Source organism: Miniopterus natalensis, chromosome 5 (genome assembly GCF_054644295.1).
Source record: "Miniopterus natalensis isolate mMinNat1 chromosome 5, mMinNat1.hap1, whole genome shotgun sequence".
Classification (NCBI taxonomy): domain Eukaryota; kingdom Metazoa; phylum Chordata; class Mammalia; order Chiroptera; family Miniopteridae; genus Miniopterus; species Miniopterus natalensis.
This window is the reverse complement of record NC_142085.1, coordinates 87,050,406-87,073,518: the sequence shown is the minus strand read 5'-3', so window position 1 is coordinate 87,073,518 and position 23,113 is coordinate 87,050,406. Positions and strand designations below refer to the sequence as shown.

General features: G+C 39.5%; 1 protein-coding gene across 3 annotated transcripts in view; it reads right to left on the bottom strand.

Moving 5' to 3' along the window:
* Window positions 1–23,113, bottom strand: part of TULP4 (TUB like protein 4) — a 147,212-nt gene that overhangs the window by 116,063 nt on the left and 8,036 nt on the right. The window contains exon 1 of one of the 3 annotated variants that reach the window (XM_016200695.2): window positions 2,549–2,987. The exons of the other annotated variants lie outside the window; for them this stretch is intronic. The gene's annotated coding sequence lies outside the window, so the exon portion shown is untranslated. Of the gene's footprint in view, window positions 1–2,548; window positions 2,988–23,113 lie in introns of those variants that run through there. 3 annotated transcript variants of the gene reach the window in all.

Below are 23,113 nucleotides of genomic sequence, written 5' to 3'. Positions count from 1 at the left end.
GGAGAGATTAAAATAAAAAATAAATTAATTAAAAATCAGAATCAAATAAATACCTGCTGGCATCTATTAGAAAACAAAATAAAGTAATAAAGCAGGTAAAATGATCAAGAAAAACTCTTACTGTCAAAGCAACTGTTCTTCTAAGCCAATGATATAAAATTTTCTCAAATTAAATGAGACAAAAAGTTATCAATGTAAAATCCTAGGAAAGAGCTAAGCATATGTCTTTAAAAATTAAGCATTTCAATCCATTCAATCAACAGAAGCATAAACACCATCTTTTAGTTTCAATAATAAAAACATCTTTTGAAAAGTGCTGGATCATTTCACATTTAATGAAGGCCAAAAAACCCCAGTATTTTATTCTACATTTCCCCTCTAAACCCTCCAAAATATACTGTACCAAACCCACTGAAGGAAAAGGTCAGGTCCTGGACTTGGTCATTTCTTTATGAAGCTGCAGTGTCAATACAGCTCACTGTCCTATACATGAAGACTGGATACCTTATAGAGTCTCAAAGGAGCTATGCTGCAAAAACAGACCCTACCCTTCCAATATTTCATCTAAAGCAAATACAGCGCAGTCCACCTGACTGCGAATCAACAGGTTTAAGATCCCTTGAAGTTCTGTCTCTCCATTCCTGGGATGAAAAATTTAGCATGAGAGATAGGGAGCCCACACCTGCCTCTGCCTCTTGCTGAGAAGGACCACCACAAACTAGGGCTCCAGGATCAAAGGGAGTGGGGAACTCCAGGAAGTAGGGGGCAGAGCTGAAAGGATGGTCTCTGAGTGAAGAAAGCAAAGTTTGAGATGGCCCAGAAAGACCAGAGATTACTGTTGCTAGAAAAAGAAAAGAAGGGACCTTTCTGGTAACCACACACCTGGGACTGTTGCAGGAAGCTGTGGGTAGTTTCTAAATATCTACTTGCTGAAGCGAACTCTCCACAGCCTGAGAATCATCCAAGGTATCCTAGTATCAGATCTGTATTCAAAATGCAGAGCAACAGCTTCCACACAAAAGCCAAAAGTTATTCACCAGCCCATCAGAAAGTCACCAAGCCTAGTGTGACACCAGAACAAGATCCTACACTGAGCTCTCTCACAGCTGGAAAAGCAACGGAGAACAGGTAGGAGGAGTTGTATTGCCTCCAATCCTTGCTCCTGGTGGTCCTAGTGCAAACTTCCCTGATTAATCCACACACTATACAGTTAATGTCTGTTAATAGCCGTGACTAAATAATTCTAAAGAGGTAATGTCATAAGCATTATCACTGCTACACAGGCTAGTCCATAAAAGTCATTTTAACCCACAATGTACTTGGGCTCCAATCCCAACAGAATTTTCCCCAATACCCTTCAGTGTCTAAGAACAAATCTCATTTCCCTGACCTCCCTGACTGCAGGTTGTTCTAGGTGACATTCAGGACCAAGAAAAGCCAGGTAAAAGAATTATCTGTAGATTCTAATAACTTAGGCCCTCTCTATTTGCTAAGAGAAACACCTCAGTACTTTTGCAGAGAAAGTGCTGCTTTACACCCATCACTTCCAGTTATTCTAAATTTTAATCCAAAGACTGCTGTGGGAAGGAGATCCTATGGCATGTTTTGCAAGTTGGGCCCATCTATACTGATTTACTGTTACCTGTCTAAATTATGAGCTTAGGACCACAGAACAACTGAAGCAGTCATTAATTAGGGTCATGTTTACCCTCCCATTGTCAACTAAGAACATGTTGTTTTTGTTGCTTTAGAAGAAAGGTCTCCCAAGTTCATTACAGCTGTTACTCCTGCTCGGTGAGAGATATCCAGCTTTAATCTGGAATTTGTGGACGGCTATTCCTACATCTCATAGCAGGGGCCCACCCTCATTCAATACTTTCACAGAATGACAGTTCTTTGGAAGTCAAGAGTCCTAAATAAGCTAATAATTTATTGAACTACAAACAAGATCTTAATTAATGTGCTAACAGTTATTGCCTGTTTATGTAAAATTAGCATAAACTCCATCTTTTTGCTTACTACAGAAATTCTCATGAGGCAAATTTCCTTGAACCCCATCATGAGAATTGGTTACTAAAGGAAGTAAAAAAACTTTCCATTAAAGTAGATGCACATCCAAGGTGGCTCCAGAAGAATCCCTAGGGACAGTGACAGAACTACAGAGGGAAAGGGCAGGCATCAAGAAAGAGCTAAAGCCTGGCCGGAGTGGCTCAGTTGGTTGAGTGTCACACTGTGCACTGAAAGGTTGCCGGTTTGATTCCCAGTCAGGGCACATAGCTGGGTTGTGAGTTCGATCCTGATCGGGGCAAGTATGGAAGGCAACTGATTGATGTTTCTCTCTCATGTTGATGTCTTTTTGTCTTTCTCTCTCTCTCTGTCTGAGCATGTCCTCAGTGAGGATTTTTTTTTAAAAAGAGGGAAAAAAAGAAAGAGCTAAAGAAAGTCCTGACTGAGCTTCCAGATGTCTTCATTTGGTGTTCAACTTGTAAGTAAGCGCCAGGAGAGTGAGTTAGTGAGAGTCGGACTGCGGCCTTAACAGTCAGCTTACCTAACAGCTTTTCACAAGCAGGGACATGTCCCAACACTGTCAGGCGCAGCCCTTCACCGTGGGTGAGCACTCCTTTCCACCATCCACAAAAACGCCAGCATCACCATGGTTTCAGCAGCAGTGGTCTCACAAGGTCCAAGTTCTGTGGTGCATGAGGAAAAAGGCTTTAAGCTGAAGAGTGAAGTAACCGAAACTGTAGATGTAAATATCCCAGGACTCTTGTAGTCTTTGTTTCAGAAGTGGCAGAACTATATAAGCATTCCGCAGCTTAGTGGTAGGCTGTGTTCCAGTCTACATAAGATTCAGCTCTTCTGGAACACAAAACACATTTTCCAACTGGAAAACGTTAGGTTTCTAATGCAGCCTAAAATTGAACCTGTATTTATTTATTTCAACAAATACTTACTGAGCTCTAGCCTGCATGGAGTTTACATTCTAATGGGGGGGGGGGGGGAGGCAACAGCAAAAGGGAAGAAATAAATAATAATGTTACTGCCATTGGTGATTAGTGCTGTGTGGAGAAAAAAGAACCCTACAAGTGGTGATGAGGGAAGGTCCGCTGAGAAGGGACTGCAGTGGAGACCAAAGAAGTGATAGCGGGGGTGGGATGCTTCCCAATGAGGGGTGGCTGTGCCAGGGTTAAGAGGCAAGAAAGACTTTAGTGTGGTAGAATGGAAAACAACGGCATAAGATAAGGGTTCGGGGGGGCTTGTACACCACAAAAGGGAGCTTATATCTAATTCTGAGTGCAGTGGGAAGCCACTGAATAGTTTTAAGCAGTGGGCTGAAATGTTCTGGTTTTCATTTCGGGACCAGTATTGCTGCGATGGAGAAGAGATGGAAGGGGGTGAAGTGAAAACAGAAAAAACAGGTAGAAGGCTGTTGCAGTGATCTAGGGCGAGCCAATGGTGGTCTGAACCAAGATGCTCACTAGGCAGAGGGGGGACAGAGCAGCCTGGGGGTATGTCTTGGAGTTAAAATCAGAACTTCTGATTGAATGTGGGAGAGGAAATATAGGAACTGCCTCCTTGTTTGTAAAATAGGGATAAACACAGTAAAATGCAGTACTGGCACAATGCACATGCTCAGTCTCTGGGGGACTGTGTGTGTTCCCAACTCCACCCACCACTTACTGGCCAAGGGACCTTGAGTGCTGTGGGGAGTAAGTGAATCTCTCAGTGTTTCTGTTGCTGACATTATATGTCAACCAGGGATAGTAACAGTATCTACCTCATGGATTTGTTGTGAGAATTCAATGAGTTAGTATTTATAACATGCTTAAAACAGTGCCTGGTATGTACTAGGAGCTATGTAATCTATTCTTATTACTATTACTACTATCGTCATCTATCTCATAGATGGTACTATTGATTGAGTTAATTCATGCAATGCCTTTAAGGAAGTGTCTGGGACATAATAAACTCTCAACAAATGTCAGCTCTTACTGTTATCATCATGAATGACTGCCAGCTCGTGCTGGCAATAACTGAGGTGCAGAACAGGACAGACGAGGGGACTATGGATGGGGCCTATGGAAGCAGTTCCACTTGAAATGTTAAGTTTGCACTGTCTGTAAGACATTCAAATGTCAAGGTCAAGTAAGAAGCTGGGCACATGAATTTGAACCTCAGAGGAGAAGTCTGGACTAGAGGTAGTAACTTAAGAGTCACCACATAAAGATGAGTTAACTACAGAAAATGGCAAGTCAGTGAGAGAGGATGGACATGCAGAAGAGGGTCTGGTGGTGAGCCCCGTGGAACCTCAACATTCCCGGTCAGGCCAACGTAGGGAGCAGGTAGAGGAAACTGAGAAAGGACAGTCAGGAAGAAAAAAGCCCACAGGGAGTGAAGTCCTCACAGCAGACGGAGAGGGTCTGCTGAGAGGTCAAAATGTATGGAGACCTTGGATGTGGCTCCATGGAGGTTATTGGTGATGCTGATGAGTGCATTTTTAGCATCTTACATATTCATTTCAACTCTACCTAATTTTCATTTACAACACTGTCCGTAAAAGAAAATGCATTCCAAGGGCAATGTGCAGTGGGGAAAACTCTGACCTTGGAGTCAAGAGACCAAACTTCAAGCTCCAGTGAGGTCTTGGGTAAGCCCCTCAGCAAGGGCAGAGGTAAAACGACAAAGCTTGACTAGATTCCCAAACAGGTCCTGAGTTCCCTACGTGTTTAAAACCCATTAATCAAAGTCCATAGCTATTTTTCAATATTTAAAACATGTACTGATCGGTTTTCAGCCTGCTGGCTAAGATGAAGTGTAAAACATGTACTGAGAACTATGCAACTACCTAAGATAAAGTTACACAGACTATCACATTTCTTTGTTCTTGGCTGAACTTATAACTAGGTGTGGTAACACTTGTAAACTTGGGAAGCAGTTAAGAAGGGAGACTCTGGATTTGAATGCCTGACTTCAAAAATCCTGGCTGGGTCACTTGCTCCTCACTATGTGACTAGAGATATGCTATTAACCACTCAAGGTCTCAGTTTCCCCATCTGTAAAACTAGGAGTATGATAGTACCTATCTCACAGAGCAGTTGAAGGTTTTAAATGAGTTAATCCTTGTAAGGTTTTAGCAGGAGCTCCCTGTGGGCTTTCTTCCTCCCTCTTAACTGTTCTTTCTCAGTCTCCTCTGGGCAGCATGGCCTAACCGGGAATGTTGGGGTTCCTTGGAGCTCACGACCAGATCCTCTCCTCCATCTCCATCCTCTCCCTCACTGAGCTCAACAGGAAGCATATAATTAAGTACAACTGGCCCTTGAACAACATGGGTTTCAACTGCGCAGGTCCACTTATGCATAGATTTCCTCCAATAACTAAATATACAGTCAACCCTCCATATCTGTGGGTTTTGCATCCGAGGAGTCAACCCATCACAGACAGAAAAAAAACCACACTGTTTTCAATCCACGGTTGGTTGAATCCGTGCATATGAAGGGATAACTGTAAAGTTTTGAGGAGTGAAAAGTTATACAGATTTTCAACTGTTGTGGGGGGCAGGGTTGGCACCCCTAGTCACTTCTTGTTCAAGGGTCAACTACACAGAAAAAACAGGAGCTATTAATACCATTACCTTATAATGAACAAAAATTCTTAGCCATTAATAAGATCACAGTAATTTCTGAGGCAAAAAGGAACAATAATAAAGAGAAGACTATGATGCTGAAAATGTTGGTGACCACTGGTAACTCCTAACTCAAAATTTCTTCTTCTGGATGCCTGAAACACACCTACCATCCAAACATGATGGCATAATGAGTTTCAAGATGGCACATGAAACTCATTAAAATCTAGAGGATAAGGCTTTGCTCCCCTCCTACACTGTGTAACCTCTCTGAGGGCAGCATCCACATGATTTAGTGACACCCTATCAGCAATTGTTGAACTAATCCCTTGGTACTTAACCCCCTTACTCCTAAATTCCACTCCTAAATTTATAATTTAGAAATTAAAGATTCTAAATTATTTTCTGCAAATACTTTTGAAGTCTTTTGAAGTCTCCAATGTACAAAAAATCCTTTGAATGACATACCTAACCCCAGCCCCACCCTCTGCACACATCCTTTGTCTCACCTGAAGCACAAATGGACAGGTTTTCAGATGTAGCCTTCCAGTAAGTTTTGCCCAGCACAGATTCACTCTCACTTGTTTCTAACTTTAAAATCCAACTTTTCAGAACCTTTTTTTTTTTTAACTTTGGGAGGACAGTTATACATGAATCAGAGGTACCCTTCTGTTCTAAAGGGAGAAAAAAACCTCTGAGCTCCAAGAGACAAATTATATGTGATTTTTATGTGAGTTAAGACATTTCTCTGCCCTTCCTCCTTTTTTTTTTTTTAAATTCTCACCTGAGGATATTTTTTCCATTGATTTTCAGACGGAGAAGGAGAGGAGGAGAGGGCATGGAGGCAGAGGGGGAGGGGGAAGGGGAGTGACATCGATGTGAGAGATATATCTACTTGTTGCCTTCCACACACGCCCTTACCGGGGCCAGGGATCAAATAGGCAATCGAGGTACGTGCTCTTGGCCCGAATCGAACCCGGAACCCTTCAGTCCACAGGCCGACGCTCTAACCACTGAGCAAAACTGGCTAGGGCTGCCCTTCCTCCTCTTAAGTGACATAATCCTGAGGAAGCTGAACCTAAATAGCTACTCTCCTTACTAGGATTCAAATACTTTAATACCACATGAAAAGCAACAATTAATAACAAAATAGGAAAGAGCAGAGACTATCAAAAAACTGCTTGTATTAAATAAACCAATTATGTTTACAATCTGATGGTCTATGTAAACTCTGAGACAAAAGTGAAGGCAGCCTCAACAGTTGCCACACTTAAGCTCAATGGAGGCTGGGGTAAATTAGTTCTAATTCAGACACTTCATTAGTGAAGCATCCAGACTTTCAGGAAGAAATTTGCAAAGTTCAGGAAGGCTTTAAAAAAAACAAGCATCAAATCATAGATGATGTGTGTTAATTTTAGCTGTGAGAGTCCAAAGTGAATTGTGAAATGAGGAAAGCAGCCAAGGGGACACTCAAGCAAGAAATGTTCACTGAGTGCGCAGCACAGGCACAGACAAGGGCTGGAGGCTAGCATGCAAAGTCCAGTGAGGTCCTGTACCTGCCCAGAGGAGCTCCCTGCAGAATGGAAGAAGAGCAGGAAATAGATATACTTCAATGCTACCAGATAAATGCTGTAACCATTGACCAGCAAAGTGCTCTGGGGCAGAGCTGAGAGAATCTTGATTGGGTCACTGATTCCTGGCAACACAAAGCCAGTGTAGGATCTTAAGAAGACAGTGCAATAGCAAAGCAAAAAAAGAGAGCTCAAACTTGGGCCAAAGAAAGGGGAATTTACTGGTGTGAACTATACTGAAAAAAATATCCAAATAATGACAGGGAAGCAACCCAAGTATCCATCAACAGATGAAGGGATAAGCAAAATGTGGTATATCCATACAATGGAATATTATTCAGCCTTAAAAAGTATGGACAAAGAGGGGTTCTATAATGTATCTACCCAAAAGCAACCTCACAGGGTGATTTGATCATATACTCTTACCTGGGCAGGTCATGGTGGGTAGTCATATCTGAGGCCTATAACTTCCCTAGTAAATGGTTACCTTTGCCTTAAGCAAATCTTGTCCATTGTTTTTGTGCATCTAGGTTAACACATCTTTGAAATGCCTTTTTTTTCAGCCCCCTGGGAAACAGAAATATGACCACCCTCAAGAGAACATATGATCTTGTTAACTATCCTGAAACCCAATCCCCGCCTTGCTTTTTCCTGCCGGCATGTAACCTTCCTTAATTCCCTCCTTAATGCTAAATATATAAAAGAAGCCGCAGACTGTCATTCTGGGAAGCATTTTTCTCAGTATGTTGAGATCTTGCTTTCAGGTGCGTCCTCTGTTTGGCTCAAATAAACTCTTACCAAAAACTTTCTACAGATATGGATGTTCTTACATCAACAAAAGGAAGGACATTCTGACACATGCTACAACATGGATGAACCTTGAGGACACTGTGCTAAGTGAAATAAGCCAGTCATGAAAAGACAAATACCGTATGATTCCACTTATGAGATACTCTTAGTCAAAAATCAGAGAGACAGAAATTGTAACAGTGGTTGACAGGAGCTTGAGGGGTGGGGTGTACTGTTTAACGGGTATAGACTTCAGTTTTATAAAAGAAAATGTTTCAATATCCCAATAATAAAGACTTTATAATAATCTAGGACAAAGTTAAATCAGCGTTCTACAAAAATAATAAAAGATTCAGAAATGGGTGGCAATTTCAAGGAGGAATAAGTGAAATTATACTGCCTAAGTAAGGAAAAAGTCTTAATGCTACAGATTAGAATTTACATATTCAATAGATATGAATGTTCTGTATTTGGCACTTGCTATCTAACTTCATAATAATTAGCCTGTTCAAAAACCCATATTATTTTTTCTACATCTATCTATCTACACAAACAAACAGGCAATAGAATGGGCGTTAGGAAAGCACAATAAAGGGAACAAACCCTTCAAAAGACCATGATGGCAGTCCAGTGGCAGCAGCAGTAACCTTTACAGCTCCAGAGTCAGACTGCAAGGGTGTGTAGCCTGGGTCGCACTGCCAAATGGGGGTGACCTTTCTGTGCCTCAGTTTCCTATAAAGTAGGATTGTTGGGAAGACTACATAAATATATACAAACTTTCTTAATTACCTGGCTGCCACATAGTAATAATTGCTCAATAAATGTTAGACATTGCTAACATTGCTGTTGTAATTTTATTTATATTCTACCCATTAAGAAATTTTAAAAACCTGGAATAAAATAAATTATTAAAAAGATGTGTAAAAACAATGATCTGACTTCAATTTGAAAATTAAAATGGGAGAAAAAAAGGTAAAACTTTATCTCTGATTAAAATGAAAGTCTACCAAAAGCCTCATTAATTCTTTCAGAATGACCTTAGTATGTTAATGAGCCACAGGGGAGAAAAGAGGTGGAGCAAGAACTAATAATTTCTGATTACTAACAGCCCACTTCGAATCTTACTCCACATTCACAGCCTCTCTGAGAAATAGTAAAATTCTCATTTTACAAATGATTAAACCAAGGCTCAAAGAGTTTCAGTTAAGCTTATCAAAAATTACCAGGCTATTAGTAATAGAGTTAATATTTGGTATCTGACTCCAAGGCCCATACATTTTTCCACTAAAAACTGTGTTGCCAAGATTAACAGTAACTGTGTTAACAGGATTAACGATATAAGAGCCTGGCTGGCGTGGCTCAGTGGTTGAGCATCGACCTAGGACCCAGGAGATCGTAGTTTGATTCCCAGTCAGGGCACATGCTCAGGTTGCAGGCTCAATCCCTAGTAGGGGGCGTGCAGAAGGCAGCCAATCAATGACTCTCATCACTGATGTTTCTATCTCTCTCTCTCTTCCTCTCTCTAAAATCAATAAAGATGTGGTTTTTTTAAAAAAACAATATATGAATCTAGGCCATCTCTGTTCTCGTGGACTCCAGAATTTCTGAAGGAAATAACAAATGACCAAACCCAAATTTAATGTTAAAATGACAGAACCACCAATAAGAAGAGCCTTCCTAATACTCCAATGTTATGGTCACTCAACACTGGAGTGTGATGAGCACACTCCAGTTCCAGTCCACCTTTCCAGAAAGCCATTTGGCAATATGCAGAAAGTAATTAAAACCAACACTGCTAAAGGCAGTTTGGCTAAGGTGAGAATTAATCAAAGATGTCCACCAATATGTTATTCAATATCACTCTAGAAATTCCAGGAAGTGTATTATGACAGGGGGAAAAAAGTCACATACAAGGAAAGAGACCAAAATCATTACTTATATTAATTTTTTTAACATTTTTTTTTCTTTTTTAATCCTCACCAGAGGGCATGCTTAGAAAGAGGAAGGGAAAGAGACAGAGAGAGAAACAGCGATGTGAGAGACGCACCCCAACTGGGGATGGAAGCCGCAACCTGGGTATGTGTCCTGACCGGGAATCAAACCTGCAACCTTTTGGTGCACAGGACGATGTTCAACCACTGAGCCACTCCAACCAGGCTGTTTATATTTATAAATAATACAATTTTCCATCTGGAAAACCCAACAGAACTGAATGAAATTAGTACTATTAAGAGAGTTTAGTAAAATGGGAAAACATAATACACAGAATAAATTCAAGATGATGAATGAGCCCTATGTGTTTACTACTCTCTCTCCCAAATTCCCATTAAAATGATCAAACAAATATAAAGTAAAAAGACAACCTGCAGAAAACAAAGATAAGTAATGTGCCCTTGAGGAACTTCTAAAAGACATGGAGCAGATGGGGTCAGATTGATAGAAGAGTACCAAAGAGCTTTAATTCAGCCAGGCAAAGGCAAGCACACCACCCTCAACTAAAGGGCTTTAGGCTATGACTGTCCACACTGGGCCAGTGAGGAAAATGGGAGTTTAATCTGATGGGTCCTCTCATGCGCATCCATGGGCAGCAAAGCAACACTCCAGTTAATGTTGGACTGCCACAGCAACAAGCTGACTGGCCAAGGAGTGAAATTCCCTAATGATCTTCAAGGCTTACTATTAATGGCCACAAATCGTACCCAGAGGCCTAACATACCAGCCGCAGAAAGGAGGGAGGGCAGGACATCAAACTGAGGAACCCTCTTCTGGAACCCTCTTCGAGCCTCCCCTTCCCTCTAACAACTGTCTAACAAGCATGTGAAGTCTGCCTTTGATTACCCTGTATGAACCCAGGCCAACTTCTCCTATCATCTAGTTGTTTAGGTTTTCTAACTGTCTGACATGTTGCCATGCCAACCTGGATGTAAGATCTTTGAGGGCAAGAGCCACACCTTTTACACTAGCTCTGTATTCACAGACATGCCAGTGAATGACACCAATGAAAACAGAGCAGAGGTAACATTTCTTCCCCAGCATGACCACTAGGTTTTATGAAAATTATAGTTTTGGCATTAAACATGTTTCATTCTAGAAGATTTATATAATCTGTCATTTTTTAATATACATATTTTCATTGATATTAGGAAGAGAGGAAGGGAGAGGGAGAGAGAGAGACATCGATGTGAGAGCAAAACATTAATCAGCTGCCTCTTGCATGCTCCCCGCCAGGGATCAATCCCAAAACTCAGGCATGTGCCCTGACCAGGAGTCGAACTGGCAACATTTTGGTGCATGGGAGGATGCCCAATCAACTGAGCCACACTGACTAGGGATGTATAATCTGCTAATCAGCCCACAGACTCTTCTTCAATACTATTTTGAGATCAGTTCTTCAACTACTGGAATGTCAATCATTTCTGACAGTATAAACCGTTGCATTATGCTCTCATTGAAGCAGCACTCTGCTGAGATAAGAATTCTTTAATGGCCCTTCCTCACTAAACTATGGCAATCTATTTATTTTTTAAGGCATTTTATTACACACACCTAAATTCTCTTCAACCAAAAGTTCAACCTAAACTCCCACACAGTAAATAGCAAACAAAACTGAACATTAGCATTTGTATACTCCATTAAAAATAAGGATAAAAAAGTAGTATGATATCTATTACATCTTTATTTCAATAGCCCCAAATTAGAAGCAACCCAAATACCCAATACTAATCAAATACTGAAGTATATTATGATTTAACTGCTTCGTGGAATATTATACAGTCTTCAAAAATATATAATCACCCAAGTGTACATCAACAGATAAATGGATAGAATGTAGTATATAAATAGAATGGAATATTATTCAGAAAGGAAACAAAATTCTGATGTGCTACAACATAGATGAACTTGAAGAAATCATGCTAAATGAAATAAGCCAGGCACCAAAGGGCAAATACTATGTGATTTCACTTATATGAGGTCCCTAGAGTAGTCAAATTCAGAGATACCAAGTAGAAGTGCCAGGAGCCGGGTTGCAGGGGAAGGAAAGGGCAGAAATAGGAAATTATTATTTAACAGGTACAGAGTTCCAATTGGGAAAACAAAAAAAGTTCTGGAAATGGATGGTGGTGGTGTTTGCACAACAATGTGAACGTTGTTAATGTCACTGAACTGTACATTTTAAAATAGTTAAAATCATAAACATTATGTTATATATATTTTACCACAATAAAGTAGTATAATTATGAAGACTATATAAAAACATAAAAAATGCATATATCTTGTTAAATTTTAAAAAAGCATACAAAGGTGTTTGTAGTCTTAATTATAACTATGAGAAAATAATTCAAAAGAATGTTTTACTTAAGAGTTCTAATAATGGTGGAGGCCACAGGTGACTGTCCTCCATTTTACAAATGAACTGTAATATTTTGCTGATTTTTATGATTAAATTTATAAGCACATCAAAAACTGATACACTAAGTATAACAAAAGAGCAAAGCTAAGGTAACCACAAAGCTCCCTCACTTGTTACTCCATTCTCCATTCATATAATCCTAAATTTGGGTCCTAGTCCTAACTGAAAAACTGGTGAGGAGCTCTTGATGCCCAGAGTATTTAACTTTAATCAAATAGTTTTCCTCTTATCTTCATTTTCAAAGTGTAATTAGAAACTCATTTGAGCCAAAATTTTCTATCCACCTAAGAAGTTAGTCATTGTTTTTAAGTGACCTCAACTCTTTTGTGGGAGAGACTGGGCTCTAAATAACTAAATAGTTATTGTCAAATAAGATTTCTTTTAAAAAGAATGGGCAGGGAAAGTGAAATGGAGAAAGGAGCTGATCAGGAATCAGAAGCTGGGCTCTGATCTGCCTGCTAGGTAATGGCTGGGAGACTTTGAGTGGTGCACAGCTTCTCCCAAACTCAGTTTTCCATCAGTAAATGGATGACTATTTGCTCCACCCTTTATCACATTTATCAACAAATAAAGGTCAAAGGTGATATTTATAAAAATGCTCTGAAGAATGTAACATGTTTTATAAACTAAAGGTGGTGTCTTATCAAATTTACAATATTTGATTTTTTTGTGTTGTCATAAGGCACCACATAAAATCAACCCTCTCATATATAATCTTTCTTCTGTTTTTACATTATAACTTCTAACATAATTTTGAAGGCACTGAGTTTTCCCAGTCCTCGGAGTTCTCTGGCTCTGCATTTTGAATGAGAGAGGTATGGTTCAAGACAGTCTATTAAGATATAATATTTCTGGGGCACCCCGCACGGTATGTAGAAAGAGGCGCACAGAAGAAGAGAAAGGCCGCATGAGATAAAGGGTTCCCCACAACCTAAATGCAGCACTCCCAATTTTCATTCCACAGCAGGGCTCTTTCTGAACTATTTTAGAATACCACTTGGCTTTTATGTCCTTCAAAGCAGTAAACGCTTCCTACTCCTTTGAAGGTAGGAAATTTAGCAGCATGAGGGCATCTGAGAGAGCCTTCCAGAAGTGTCTTTCATTGTAGCAATGTTTATTCAGGTGCTAATCTGAATCCCCCTCAGCTTCAGTAATAAGTCATACTTCCACACAATCCACGTGTTCTAAGGAGGGAAAACTGTTTGGGTTTTAATGGTAAATACATAAGAAGTCAAATGCGTAATAAACTACCTTTATGACAAATGTGCAAATAAAGTAGACGCTACACATTTGAAAAGATGACAAACCAACATATCCGTTAATTCCCAAATTCCCAAATGGCATTAATTCCCAGAATTATCAGACCACTCTTTCTTCACCTTGCAATCACTAGGTGATACTTTCAAATCTCCTTGGATTACTGTATATAGGTTCACAATTCACACAGGGTTTTCAATCCCAATTTCATTTCAATTCACAGAGGGTTCTCAAATTCAAACAGGGGATCTATGTGTGTAACCACACAACTAAAAGAGGAACAGCTACTCTTCGCCTCAGAAACCAGTAGAGGGTATGATCTGCCAATGAACCAGTGACCCTGACAAGATACTGACAGCAAAGAAGGAAATCCACTGGCACTCATTGATCGAAGTGAATGAATGGGATACAGGAAGATTCAAATTTACAAAGTCCAATTAGATTTTAGAAAAACATTATAAAAGGATTCCTTCTAATAACAGGAATCCCATGCACTTAAAATATAATTTAAAATATATTTTTTATACTTGGGTTTTCAGGAATATATCTCCCATATCAAGTCACTGTGCTTAATTAATTAAACTTTGGCCACAATTTCTCTGAGTTCAAACAATGCTGATATGAAAATAGGCTATAATTATTTTTACTAAAAAAGAAATTTAATTTTTAAAAAAATTCCACAATTTGTTTAGCAGCTTCATCTCTTCAGCTTGCTTGGTAGTGATGGTGGTAGTGCTGTGTTTTAGTTTAGTGTTTGGCTTTATTGTTTTGCTTTGGTTTCGTTTCTAAGGCAAAGCTTAGTTGCTTTCACAGCCTGGGTCCTTTCACGATTGCTTACCATTAGGGGTGTCCCTTACACTTTTGTAAACTTGTAGCACAGTGTCCTACCTGCTCCCATCCTTCCCATACTTAAAACGGGAGTCACCATTTTCTAGAACCACTCATCAGTTCTTCCCAGAATTCCAGAATTTTCTAGAACACAGAGAAAATAGTCTTTCTCAAAACAGTTGGGTTGTAATATTTTTTTTATAAAAGGTATTGGCAGCCACGTCTGCCACATGGACTGAGGAGTTGAGGAGATTGGTCTGTGCTGAAAGAAGCTTAGAGATGGAGAGAGGGGAAGGAAAAAGCTTTCTAGGCCCGTTCACATAGCGCTTTAGTCTCTGGGTCTGACCTGAGGCCGAGCTATTTCCCTGCCCAGATTCCAGTATACAGCCCAGAATCCTCTCAATAAATTCCCTTTTTTTTGGTATAAGTGAGTTCAGTTAGCTCTCTTTTAGTTGTCACCAAGAATCTTCTAAGTAACAGAGGGCTCTACAGTCCTTTCTGTTGACTGAAAGAGGAAAGATGGAAACCTACAGGTAGTAGACTGAACTCAGCAGGGGCTGCAAGCCAGTAAGAAGCAAGCGATACCTCAGAACCCACTTTTGTGGCAGGGGCTGAACAGGTTAACTCCAACCTCACGCATTCTCACCAGGCCACTGCAGGTCAGCTCCTCTAGTTAACCTGCCTGATAACACTAAGTTAAAGGCGAAGTAAGCGGTTATCTGTTCTACGCCCTGACTTTAAAGTATAATACAGACATGACCAAGAAAAGTTTCCAGACACTATCAAAACTCATTGTGCCTGGAAAGCAAAGCTTCCAAAGTCCAAGAGCAGCAAAACAAACCCAAAGAAATGGGGGCACAGCACCTCCACTTCACCTAATCAACTTCCATATGGGAAGAAAACGAATTCAAGTTTATAACTCAAAGGGACACCACAATAGACAGAGCACGCTGACAATTTTTTTATACATTTTGGAACATGAAGAGGAAGCATCCTCATCCCTGGATCCAATCAACCGCAGAATGAAAATCCCAGAAAGCTCCAAAAAGCAAAACTTGAATTTGCCATGCACCAAGCACTATACTCAGTCCACACAAATGAAGTGATATGTAGGCATACCCTGTTATAGCCTATATACAAATATAGGTTATATGCAAATACTCCACCATTTTACATAAGGAACCTGAGCATGTGTGGATTTTAGTATCTGTGAGGGTCCTGGAACCAATCCCCTGAGGATACCAAGGAACAACTCTACATAAAAACATCTGGCTAAAACACCACCATGATGGTCACACAACAATAGGAATATACTTAATGCCACTGAACTTTATATTTTATGAATGATTGAAATGGTAATTTTTTGGTGTATTTTACCACAATTTAAAAACAACAACAAAAAAACCCTGACACATTAAAAGAGTTACAGAGACCGACTAAATCCCCTCAGTGGCAAGCACTGTACACAATGTGACAGTCATATAAATATGGTGTTCCCTTGCCATAGGCAACTCAGAACTGGGGCTGACTTGGGTGGACACAAAAGAGCTGTGGTTTGGGGGGTTGAGGATTATTGAACCCAAGCAGCTGTCTTCTGAAATTATTAATAATAAAAACACTCCACACAGTCTATTTCCCCCACCTACCAGTACCCAATCAGCACAGTCTTAACTTTACTAATTCCCAAGTATTTCAACATAAATTCCTCCGAAGTCACTGCTGGTTTCCTATCAGCCACAAACAGATGGCAACCCAGAAGAGTCCTGTTCCCATCATGCCAACTTGGCGGGAGGCTCACCTGCCACCACCTGAAACACGAATCCCTCCCACCTGTACACAGAAGGCTCCCAAACACAACTAAAATCCTGCCCGGATGCCCACTGATCAGCATCCTTAAAAGCACGGGGGGGAAGTCTCATTACAACTCCACTAATTAATAAACATAGAGAGGGACCATATCACATCCTGATATAATTACAGGAACACTGTGCTCCCACTGCAGTTCCACTCTATGGTTCAGGCAGATTCCCTGCCTGACGACACTGGGATGTAATCCAGATTTCTAATATATCCATATGTATGAGAATCAGAGCCCATCATATTATATCAAACGTGGAGAAAAACCTTGGAGATGCTGAAAGTTCAATTTCAGACACATTACTACATCCTGAAAATTTTATTTACAATGAAACCATCCATCCTGTTTTCATAACCCCAACATAGATTTCTTCCCACGATTTTTAACCTAAATGATCATACATTAAGAGAATGACAGACTGTTCAAAAATTCATCTAAGTTAGAAAACATGAAAGGTGCGTACACACACACACAATGACAAGGAAAGAATCTAGATTCCAAGTAGAGGTGCTCCTCTGGGCTTTCTGGATGTACTTGCTAATTGCCAGGGCCTTAACCACTGACTACTTCTTGCCTGCTCAGCAAATTAAACTTGACTCTGGAATACTAAGCCAAGGTTTTCTTTACCAGTTTTCTTTATAGCTCACTGTGCTCCTGCCACACCCCAGTACTGAAACCTTTTATGGCTCTGCTCTTGCAATAAAGACCAAAATCCTTCGACACAGGATATAAGTCCCAGCACAAAAAGGGATCTCCCTCACCAAGGGCTCTGCAACTTCCTCAGGGAAGCCATCTCTGACCCTCTGACTACATCAGATTCTACCTTTATACCTAGTACTTCTTCATGGCAAACACCTTGGCCTTGGTTTCTTCACAAAATAAGAAAATGTGTGCTTGACATAATGTGCAAGGTTGCTTTGAAGACCAAACAAAATGGCATACGTGGGAAAAGGTTGAAAACAGTATTACCTGCAATGCAAAAAGTTACATGCCTCGGAGAAAAACTCCGGGGGGGGGGGGGCTGACTCCTGTTGTAGGTATATCTACTGTAAAAATTCAATTTCTACTGGCTTACTTGTGACTTAGTTGGAGGCTCTACAATATGATCTACTGATTCTCTCTAACAGTTGGGATGACTATAACAACTCTACAGAAACTGTCTTACAGGTCTGTAGAAAACCAAAGCCAATGTCCTCTTCTCTGTTCCTTCACTGATTGCCCTCTCCTCCTCAGGCATGCACAGCAATCATACTCTACTTTCTATAGTGGGGGCCCCAAGTCACAAAAGATAAAGGAAGTTTAAATGTTTTCAATGAGGAGAGAGATTTGAATGCACAAGTAGAAGCTACTGGGTACCAATAAGAAAGCTCAGCCCAACTCACATAAATGACCATGAGTTGTGAAGCCAGAAGACAGTAAGTGCAGAGGCATCTAAGGCCTCCCTGCTAATGCCACTTTTATCAGGCAGTGCAGGCGTGAAGCCACCAATAAGGCTTCCAGTTCTACCTAACTTCCTAAGCCTGGCCTCCCCACCTCTTACTTCGGTTCATCTTTCTCCACTTAAGGCAAGGGTAGAGATGGGCAAGCAAGCCACGGGGACTTCCAAACCTATCTAAAGAATAAGACATGGACTTATCCATGTCAACCACATTTTTTCCTCATTAGGTACAACACGCTTCATCTAGGCAATAAAGTTAGAAAACTAGTTCTGGGGGTGAAAGTAATGATACTCTTGGTTTATTTTAATGTGAGTTTCTTCACAGTGAGGGAGCCTCTCTCTCCAAGACTTAACAATCAACAACATATCCTGATGTTCCACTCTGGTCCAGGCAAAAGAAGAATGGGGTAACTGCGAGAGCAAAGACATCTCAGGGAATCACAATGCATGGAAAGTGGAGGCAGCAACTGGCAGTTTGGACAGGTTCTGCGTGGTCCCACACATGGAGAACAGCACCACTGCCAAGATGGACACATCCTAGGCAGATGTGTCTAATAAGATCAATGACCAAGAATATTTTCCATACGAATTATATACTATAAAACTGCCACACCCTACACAAATGCAGTGTTTTGAGCACAGCTGCTCTACAGAGCCTGTTGCTTTGCCACTGGTGGTTGGGCCTCTTTACATTCACCCGTCTAATGCAGTGTGGTTCCCTGGAAAAGGGACATTAGTGGCAAAACTGGTGAAATCTTAATGAAGTCTACAGTTTAGTTAATAACAATGCACCAGTATTAATTTCTTAGTTTTGACTTATGTTCTATAGTTACATAGGTTGTTAACATTAGAGGAAATTGGGTAAAGAGTATACGGGAACTTTCTATACTATCTTTGCACTTTTTCTGTAAGTCCAAAATTATTCCAAAATAAAAAGCTAATTTAAAAGAGTTTAAAACACCTGTCTGCTTAAAAGAGGAGGAGAGGAGAGGGGAAGGGAGGGCAGTGCAGGGAAGGAAGAAAGGGAAGAGAAGGAAAAAAATTAAAATGGCCATGGAAAGGCTTCCTAAGCAAACCATCAAAGTAGAAGCTATGGAAAAAAGACTGATAGACTTGACTACATACAAAATTTAAACTTTTACACATCAAAATATGTTATGAGCGGAATTAGAGTTGAAAAGCAAACAACAAAGTGGGAAAGTATTTACAATATACACACAAGAAAAGGGGTTAATATCCATAATATAGTAAACTTTTTATTAAAGGGGGAAGGGGGGAAAGGCTAAATGCCTAGGTGCTCTATCTGCTACACTGCTTTCATACAGTTCAAATCTATGACATGTTCAAACTCAAATTCAGAGTCTCCTTGAACCACATGCTTTTCCCTTTCCATACACTGATTCCCCCTAGCCTGAAAGTTCTGCTGGAGAAAGCAGAGCTTCAGTACAGCTTTCCCCAAAGGCAGCTCACTTCTGTTTAATTTGACTACTCCTAACCAAAGTCTCCTTCTAGAATCCAAACTCTTCTCTTTATGAGTCCAGTATGTCAAGCTTAGCTACTTGGTGTCCACAACAGTGAAAATAAGTCAAACTACAACCAGAAGTGGGAGTCCTAAGAGGAGATCAAGGTGTGCAAAGACCTTGCATATCAAACTAGACTCAAATTTCTGCACCAGTCAAATGCATGGACAGAAAAAAGGAAGCAGAAAAGCATTCACCGCAGATGGGGAGTCACCTCCCACCTGAAGCCCCATTTACCTGGATTTCTAGAGAGACTTACCTATTCAAAGAAAAAACATCTTTTAATTTTTTTATTTTTGAATCATTTAATATTTTAATTGAGGAAATGAAATAATTATTCATATAATAATAAAGTGATTTTATTGGTGGGGGGTCTAAAAGTGTCATCAGGTGCTAAAAGTTTCTGTATAATTTACCTTTAAAAGTGAATGTAAGAAATGAGGTTGGATTAAGAGTGAAATATGGGGGTTTGAGAATAAGCCTAGAAGCTTCATATGAAAATCAGATACGGAAAAAGTAAAATCTCCCCAGGACATCCTCTTCCAAGTTAGACAGTATGCACTCAGAACTTTAGAAATATCAGGTTAGAAAGCAGTATTTGTCATCCCTAAAGCAAATCATTTTTTAGCATACCTTGAATCTGACTTGTGAGTTTATCCCAATTTACTTCTTTTATCATCATTTTTTGCTCCTAAACTGTGTATCTTTTGCTAATATGAGTGCAATAGATTGGAAAAAGTATCTTTTAAAATAAAATACAGTTGCATCCACCTCGATTAGTAGTTCATATTAGAACCAACCTATCTTAGCAATGTCTTGGTTTTTGTCATTTCTGTTTTTAAATTTAGAAGGGGACCAGAGAATTTGAAGAGAGAATATACTTCATTCCAGATGTCCCATATACAGATAATTTATATGAAGTCAGAGTTAGAATCATATTAAGAATGAATATTACCCATATTATCTATCATATGAAAAAGCAGAAAGTTGAAAATCTCAAGTGACATTGAAACATCACACATAAAACGATATGGAGGCCAAGAAACAAATATTTTTCACACAGAATAGTGTGACCATGATTAAAACCAAACCACGGGACTAAAATTTCAGTAGCTGAAAATTTGCATCCCAGCTGATTAACTATCTTCTTCCAGAGAATTAGGCAGATTTCTATTGCCTTACTTACCTGGAATTTCCTATGCTACAAGACAGTTTACTTCTCAAAATAACATTATGTGTAGCAGACAGTACTTAAGACCAGAGGAACACAAAATGAAGAGAAAGGAATTAAATCGAATCTTAACTTCTAGAAGTTCACCCATGATCTAATTCATGAATGAGTCCAGACTTCCCAGTACACCGCCTTCTTCAGACACTCACCTTGGGTCCACTTTACCTCTTATTAGCACCAGAAGAGGGTCAACTCTAACCAATTTTGCTAGTCATTAACAATCTAGTAAAAGGCTTGGTAATAACTGACTGAAATTAAAAGGTTGAAGTAATTGGCTTAAATTTGACCTCCAGAGATTATCGGTACCTTTCACAAAACAGTGCTTACCCTATCTCCCACAAAACTTATGGCTGTCTTGTATACATCAGAGACAGATCAATTCTCCAAAGCCAAGCACATGCACATCTTTGTGTCATGTGAAAGAGAAAAAGCTTCGCCATCCGAACACAGGCAAAGGAGGGGAAAGGCGATTCCATTTCTATGACCATTAGTCAGCCAGTGAAGAGACCAGTTATTTGCAAAACAAAGAAAGCTAAGAAAGGGAAGACACTGTGATATCCCACGGCTCTCGGAATTAAACACGATACTCACACCATTTCTAAACCATCAGTCAATCTTGAGTCATCTTTACTTATTTACAATTTACAATAAATTCATAGAAGGCTGATTTCAAAGCACCTGATGAACCCTCTGTTGCTTCTATTACCTACCTCTGTAAATCGATGCATTTTTAGTCTACCTAGGAGGAGCCTACATAGTACTTAATGTTTCTCCATCACATTTCTTGCACATAAATACACATAAGATACAAATCCGATTCACTAAACTGCACCACAAAATTTTTTGTAACATGAATTTTAACTGATCAAAAACGTAAATAAATCTATACCATATAATAATGTAACCGTGCAGTTTGTCAATGGTCCAGAAAAGGTTTGGTAGTGATTAGTTAAAATTAAAGGTTGACATAATTATGTAAAATTTAATTATGGCAATTATTTGTGGACGTCATATATCAGCACTTTGCTCTCCACTGATAACAGAATCCTGGCTGTCATAGCCATTAGAATGGTGAGGAGGGAAGGAGATACAAAATCAAACACAAATAGAATGCCATAAATCCGAAAAGGTAGGAATTGATGCTCTAGTAAGCTGTAATGGATAGATTCTGGGCAGCACCCCAATGCTACACTACCTAATTCATTCCCAAGTCCCTTAGAATCAAAGCTGGGTAAGGAGACAAAACAGTGTGTGTGTCACTTGCATTCTCACTTCTGTCACAGTATTAAAAATTACTACTACTGGAATAATATAAGAAAACTGTGAGCTTTCTATCTTTTGCTAAGAGCTCTTATGTTTTATTCCAAGCATTTTAAATATTATAAAATTTATTTTATTATTCAGATATTAGAAAATTCAGAAAAATTAACTTCTTACAAAGGAAACACAGAACTGAGTTTATTTCATGAGAAAAGATGACAAGAACAAAATGAAGATCGTTCCAGCTACTGGGAAGCCCTGGAAAACATAACCTGAGTTTTAACCACATTGATCCACCTGCTGTCCCCATGACCCATCCTGCTAAACTTCTTTTGCTCAGATAAATAAAATCCAGATAGGACTTTTTGAAGGCATTCTTCTCTAATCTGACAAATGTTAACACATAGTTAAACATTCTGATTATTTAACACTTCTAAACACAACTTTGCACACCTAAAATGTCAGCTTTGGCTGACCAGGGTTTTCATACACAGCATAAGCTAACTTCTTATGATGCAGGTTTTGATATTCTAACCATTGGAGTTGAATTTGTCCATCTGGTTTTGTGGCTAAGAGGGCCAGTGTCAGAAGCTTAAGAAACTGATTATGTTCAAAGAGAATCCTGTATAAACTCAGCATATGGTAACATAGTCTACTCATCAACTTTTTGTAAATATTAAAATTGTTCCAGTACTGACTGAAACTACTCTTTATCATAGAGATCAATTAACAACACCATGTGTTCCCCTAGGGCGATAACATATACTCTTATTAGCCAAAGTTAAAGGAAAGGTATGTAGGGGACAGTAACATGGAACTGAAAGGGTTTTCTACACAAAACTCTTGACTTTCCTTGCCAGAGACTTAAAACTATACACACACACAAATCAGAAGTAACTGCCTCATGGTTAAACTAATCTTCTCTTTTGTCTTTCACAAGAAACTGGTAAAAGAAACATTCAGAAGGATGAGAAAATTCTGAACCCAGTAAAGTCTGTCTACAACATTTAAGTGGGACTTGAAAACATTGAGCAACAGTTTCTGAAAGCAGATATAAAGTTCCAACCAGAACTAGCTGGATGAACAGCAGAGACTTAAAAGTAAAGGTTGAAGCTTCTGTTATAAAAATGATTCATTATAAAGGCCAACTTCTTAGCCCTAACCAGACATGAACAGATCTGATACAACAAACTCTTTAGCCCAATGGTTCTACACTGCCCATTCCAAACTGGGAGAATATGTCCAAGTAGTAAGACTACCAAAAGAAAGACTAGCAGAAATAATTGTAACAATAATTTAACAACAATATCTTATATTATACATTTCT